The sequence below is a fragment of the Rosa rugosa genome, chromosome 3, assembly GCF_958449725.1.
Source record: "Rosa rugosa chromosome 3, drRosRugo1.1, whole genome shotgun sequence".
Classification (NCBI taxonomy): domain Eukaryota; kingdom Viridiplantae; phylum Streptophyta; class Magnoliopsida; order Rosales; family Rosaceae; genus Rosa; species Rosa rugosa.
In genome coordinates, this window is record NC_084822.1 from 35,457,790 (window position 1) to 35,464,566 (window position 6,777).

The window sequence follows — 6,777 nt, forward strand, 5'->3', positions numbered from 1 at the left end:
TCTGCAAAATTTCAGCCAATTTGGTGATCGTTAAGGCATTCAAAACAGCAAATTACAACAATATATACGAACGGTTCCGGTTCGACAGATTCGGTTCGTTCGTGTAAATTGCAGTTTTGGATGCCTTAACCATCACCAAATTGGCTGAAATTTTGCAGAGATGATCTATACATTAGGACCTAAAAACTGAACGGTTAAGATGTGAATGTGTGATCGGAAAGTGGGGAAAAACCCAAAATCCGTACGTTTTTGCTTAGGTGCGGATATCCGCACCTGAGTAAGGTTCTATATATATATATATATATATATATATATATATATATATATATATATATAATTAGGAAAAAAATATGAAACATAAACATAATTTACCCAACAGCTGTTAGAACAAATATGACCCATAATCATAATTGACCCAGCAGCTGTTATCACACTCATAATTGACCCACAAATCCACAATCATAACTACTAGCACAGCTCCACACTCCCACAGCGAATAACAAATATGAGAAGAAGAGTAGAACAAACGTACACGAAGCGGCTAGAAATTGAAGCTCCAAGCTTCAAGGTCCAAGCGAATCGAAGATGAGGAGAAGTCTTGAGCAGAAAAGATTCCGACTTGCGAAGAAGAGCAGACGAGCAGAAAAGATCCGACGAAGCTAGAAGACCAGACGAGCAGCAGAGGAACTCCGAAGCGGCTGAGATTAAGTCTCTCTCTCGATCTGGGTCTGAGATTGTAACTCTCTCCCTCGATCTAAGATTAGGTGTCTCTCTCTCTCTCTCTCTCGATCTGAGTTTAGGACTCTTTTTTTATTTTTTATTTTCTATTTTTTCAGGGTAAAAAGTCAAGATTACCCCCACGTATCCGATTTATTTACATTCTTACGTATCCAAATAGGATATGGACGTATTCAAATAAGGATACGCGTTTCCGACGCGTTTCGTACCCGTATCCCGTATCGGTACCGGATACGGAGGCAATTTGACGTTTCCATGCATCATAGGGTTTGACTCTCTTCATGGGCTTGCGTGCTGTGGCTGGATTTGTTAGGTGACTTTCTAATACTATATCAAATTTTGGCTGTTATAATCTTTTAGATACCCGTCCTACCTTTTAACTAGGTTTCTCGTTTATGGCTCTGATGGAAATAAATTACCTGTTGCTAATTGTATGTCTACTACAGTATCAGCCTTTTGTCTGGGATAACCAGTATGCGCATTATCTATCTACTAATCAAAAATATTTGAATAAATTGATGACTCAAATGATTTATCCATTTATCATTGCAATTATTGCTTTTGTATTCTTTTACCTGGCCTCTTTTACATATCTTCTTTCCTTTCAGATTGCTTTCAAAATCAGGTCCATGGTGGTTCCTGCATAGGGACACTGAGACATCTCAGGTCAGTGCATTCATAAATTTTGTGTGTTTTAGGTGAGTCTCTAATGATCGCAAATGTATGCATGTCTTCAAGAATGGATTTCATGTTGGTCTATTGACTTTTTTTTCTTCTCAAATTATGCATGATGTGTCAATGAAGCTGTTGTCTCAGTTGCTTTCTTTTTTCATGGAATTCTTCTTACAAGCCTAAATTTTAGAGAGGGGGCTTTCTTATGGACATGTTTTGCAGATTTTAGAATGTCTGATCCTTTTGTTTTTTTTTTTTGGGTTAGCTTGTAACCAGCGGATATTAGCAAAATCTGGATTTGGTTGAATGACATCCTAGGCTGAGTACCTTTCATAAACTGGCGACAGGTTGCAGGTGTATTGCAGCTTTGGATTCCCTAGTCATATCAGCTGATTAAACAATTTTTGATTCATTGGCAACATCTGGCAATATTCTTTTATTGTATATATAAAAAGTAAGATCTTTATTAATTGTTTTAACTTTTATGTAATCATATCACTCGGTTCAGTAGAGTTTTCCCTATTCTTGCAACAAATTATCTTGCAACAAATTAGAGCATCTGGCAGGTGGTTCTATCTGTGTACACTGTATAAGATTGAGCCTAGGGTTTCCATTGAGCCAAGTTCACCGGAGGCCTTTGTGCCCGGGCACCACGTCAAACGGTGACCCAAGTCACCAAAATTCCACTGTTGTTCCTTCCACCGGGCCTAGGGCAAGAGAGCAGTAGGTGACCCAAGTCAAGAGCTCGGGCAGCATGGTGACTGAGTTCATGACCCAGGCCTCCACCGTGGCCCAAACAGTAGAGACGAGGATAGACGCGCCTGGCAATGGGGGTGAGCCGCAGTCTCTTGTCGTGTAGCGGATAGGAGGCTGCTCGTGCGTGGAAGCCCAGAAGCTGTCGGCTAGTGGCAAGTGGAGATATGACGTGGCAATTAGCCGTTGGGTGCTTTGCAATTTAAATGCAACGGTCCACAGATCTGGACCGTTGGTTCTAATTATATGAGGGATCTGATGGTATATAATTAAGGAGATATAAACCATTTGGTGCGGTGATTTAAAAAAAAAAAAAATTTATTAACGGTTACATTTACAACGATAACAAAAAAAATATAACCAAAATTTCCTATAAATACCTCACCTCCTATTTTACTTCTCACACCAAAAAAATCATCTTTCTTCCTCAAATTTTTTTGTTCATTCTCCTCATAGCTTTTATATTTTGAAATTTTTTGATTCCAATATGAGCGTACGAGGCAATACGATTGTCCAACCCGTAGCAGATCCAAGTATTGATGGGACACGTTGGCAGACTAATGAAGACATTCAATTGTGCAAGTCTTGGAGGGCTGTTAGCCAAGATCCGGCAAAGGGTACGGAACGAAGAAAAGATGATCTATGGATAGAGGTACGCCAACATGCACTATGCCGAACATTGAGATGGATATGTCCGATGATTGCAAGCTTTTCAAGGGAGGTGGAAAACCTTGAAAGTCGAACTTTTTGCTTGGCATTGTGCGTTAAGGCAAGCGAAAAGTTGGTACAAGAGTGGTGCAAATATGATTGATGAGGTATGAATTTGTAGTGTAACATGAATATTAATTTTTATGATTCTTTTAGTGTATATTAAAATTTAATTAGTTGATACATCTTACTTTAAATTATTAGTTGAAATATTTTGTTGATAATTATAGTTTAAATTATTAGTTGATATATTAAAATTTAGTTGATAATTATACTTCAAATTAGTACTTCATAATCATTCTTTAGACTTAAAATTATTAGTTTATACATTATACTCACCTTATACTTAAAGTTAGTAGGTGATGTAGGATGCTTACAAATTGATACATTGTACCTCGTTTATATTTGTACTAATAGATTTATATTTTTTTGTTTAAATTAACATAGCGACGTCAAGCACAAGATTTGTGGAGAGCTGCGATGACCAAATCGAAAGGAAAACAAAAAAAAAGGTGATTTCATTAGTTTAGAATGTTACGAGCTGATTGTTAAGGGGTTTCAACAATTTGGTGACATTCCAAACCATTCCTCTTCGACTGGAGGAACCTCCAGGGCAGGAACTGAACGGATGCACACACAACAATCCGTTCCTGATTCTCATGTCCAGTTGGACATAGATGCAGATGAGGTAAATGTCGATGCAATTCCCAATCATTCGGTGAGGCCTCAAGGAAAGAAGGCTGTCAAGGAAGCTATTCGGAAAGGAAAGAAAGCATCTAATGATTCCAGTCCTCTGACAGCCACTGTGGAGACTATAGCAACCAACCAAACATCAATGCTGTCTGCCAAGGAGAAACGTGATGAGGAATATGCTCGACATCTCCATGACCAACAACAACGAGATTATATACGCTTGCAAATGGATATTCAAGAGAGGGAATTCAAAATTCAAAAGAGGGAAGAACGAATTATGGAGATGGACACAAGTAAGATGACGCCAACCGAAAAGAAATACTGGCAAAGAAAACAAAAAAAAATTGCGGAGAAAGAAGATGAAAATGCAACCCGTGGATCTAACATCCCACAACCACCATTCACCGGTGGATATTATCCACAACCTCCTTTCCCCGGTGGCTATCCACAACCACCATTCGCCGGTGGGTATTATCCACAATCTCCTTTCCCCGGTGGTTTTCCACAACCAACATTCACCGGTGGCTTCCCACAACCACCATTCACCGGTGGAGTCCCTTCCCCACCTTTCTCTTCGGGTGAATCCACCAACCCCAACCATATGGATGACCCCTCAACACAAATTGGATTCCTAATGAAGATGAGGATTAGGAAAATTAGGGAGTTATATATTTTAAATAATTGTATTGTGATGATTTCAATGCTTGGTTTTTCATTTATGTAATATTAGATTGATGAAATGAAAATTTATTTGAATAATACCCTTACAAATGAAAAGCACACATACATGATGTATCACATAAAAGCTAATTGAAAACCACACAAACATAATTAAAAACATAAAAACTAAATGAAAACCACACAAACATAATTAAAAACATAAAAACTAAATGAAAACACACAAATAGCAGATCTAGATACGCCTATTGCCTTGAAATTCCCAAAAGTGCTAAATGAGATCTTCCTGAAGGTTGGAGTGACTGTGCTCAGATCTAATTCGTTGGTAGCGGTCCATGAATCCGTTCATATTATGACCATCTCTACCAACATGATCAAAGTCTCTACAGGTTGGTCCCTCCCATACCTCAGCAATCCTGGGCCTCATATTGTTATCCTCTTCATCATCAGACTCCAACTTATCATCGCTGTCTTCAGGTCGTTCATCCTCGACAATCATGTTGTGTAATATAATACAAGTCAACATGATGTACGTATCAAATGTCCTCTTTATGCCACCCATGAGCAGCTCCTCTAACAATACCAAAGCGTGACTGTACCAAAACATCTTTCTACATCCTTCCTATACCCCTCTTGAGCCTTTGCAAACTCGATTTCCTTGGGGCGTGTAGGATTTCGAACTGTTTTCAAGAAAGTCGCCCATCGAGGATAAATACCGTCAGCGAGATAGTACCCTAAACTGTGAAATCTGTTATTAACTTGGAATTGGATCTGAGGTGCTCTACTGGCGGTAAGCTCATCAAACAACGAAGACTTTGCCAAAACGTTGAGGTTGTTGCATGCCCCGGGCATTCCAAAGAATGCGTGCCAAATCCAGGTGTCGTAAGATGCGACTGCTTCCAGGATGATAGTGAGGATCTGTTTCCTACCACTATATTCTCCAGCCCAACCTGTCGGACAATTCTTCCATTGCCAATGCATACAGTCGATGCTCCCAATCATTCTTGGAAAACCTCTCCTCTCAGCTTTGGTAAGAAGTCGTCTGAGGTCGACAGCAGTAGGAGCGCGGAGGTATTCTGCTGAGTAAAGATCAACAATTCCTCTTATAAATCGTTGAAGGGCTGCGACGGAGGTGGATTTCGCCATCCGAAAATACTCAGCACATTGATCTGCCCCAGCACCGTAAGCAAGCATTCGCAAGGAAGCTGTCATCTTCTGCTCCGGAAGCAGTCCGACTTTGCCGGTAGCATCTGACTTTTGAACAAAGTAACGATCATACTGACAAAGGTCAGTAGATATACGCTTGAAGAGATTGAGACTCATCCTGTAACGTGTTCGGAACTCACAATCTTTGAACACTGGTCGGTCGACAAAGTAGTTGGCCATCATATTTTTGCCCCTTTCTTCTCTAAGTCTTTCCTCATTTGGTGCACGACCTGGATGAGAACCGCGCCCTCGGTGTTGGTTTCCAGATTCTTCTGCGACTGCAGCGATGACAATAGCGTTGGTGGCCATCATCTCTTCATCATTTTCATCCTGAGACCGTCAAATTTGATCCCACAACCTATTCATTGAAACGAGGGAAATTGAGGAAATATGTAATGCTAGAAATATGAAAAGGGTGAAGGTTTGTTAAGCTCGGATGGTGTGTGTATGTAGTGAAAACATCATGTCTATTTATTGAAAATTTTGATACAGATAAAAGTGTCGGTGGGTTATCACTCACTCATTTCAAAAAAATTGTCGGTGGTGTACATGTGATAAAAGTGTCGGTGGAGTTTTAATTTTTTTCACACTTTTCAAAAACTTTGTCGGTGGTGTGCATGTGATAAAAGTGTCGGTGGAGTTTAAAAAAAAAAAATTTTGGTGGACATATAATTTGTCTACCAATAAAATTTTATTTGGTTGCATTTCCAAATTGTTCATCAATACTATTTATTTACATCATACATTTCTCATTTTCCAAAAAAAAAAAAAAAAATATTCGATGAACAGTAACTGACTGGTGACCCTGACCCAACGGGTGCAAGCAAAGATCCAGTGGCAGTGAATAGTTTCCTGCCCTGGTGACCGTGACCTGGTGACCCAACGGGTGAACTTGCTCTTGGTACAAATAGAAAGTAATTTTTGTCCTCTTGAGGAAATTTATACTGATTTTGGGTGCGGCTAGTCAGACCTCTTAATTTAATACAGGTTTTCCATTTGAAGGTACGTTCTTACTTCTATTTACAGTCAAATTTTTCATCCCAGCCACCCAGACACTTTTCTTTGTATATATCAAAATCTAATTTACTTTCAAAGTAAAGTACACAACAATAACTTAGAGAAGATCACAATTTGACGGTCCTTAGGCTCCCTTCATCTTTATTATTTTACATTTTTACCTGCTATTCTCCTTCCTAATATAACGTTGATTGTTTTGCAAGCATATCCCTAAAATTTCACTTCTCGAATCACAGTAGATCAAAAAAGCACCATGGTATTAGACTATTAATTAGGATTTGTTTGAAAGTTAAAAATATATTAAAGATGCTT

At 39.0% G+C, this 6,777-nt stretch overlaps 1 long non-coding RNA gene across 2 annotated transcripts; it reads left to right on the forward strand.

Moving 5' to 3' along the window:
• The first annotated feature begins 427 nt into the window (after nucleotides 1-427).
• LOC133739825 (uncharacterized) lies at nucleotides 428-2,005 on the forward strand. 2 transcript variants are annotated; one of them, XR_009860835.1, is made up of 4 exons: nucleotides 428-764; nucleotides 837-1,051; nucleotides 1,347-1,404; nucleotides 1,676-2,005. It is a non-coding gene; the product is annotated as an uncharacterized LOC133739825 (long non-coding RNA). The 2 variants fall into 2 exon arrangements; XR_009860834.1 differs by having other exon boundaries at nucleotides 430-1,051; nucleotides 1,676-1,987.
• Nucleotides 2,006-6,777: the final 4,772 nt, after the last annotated feature.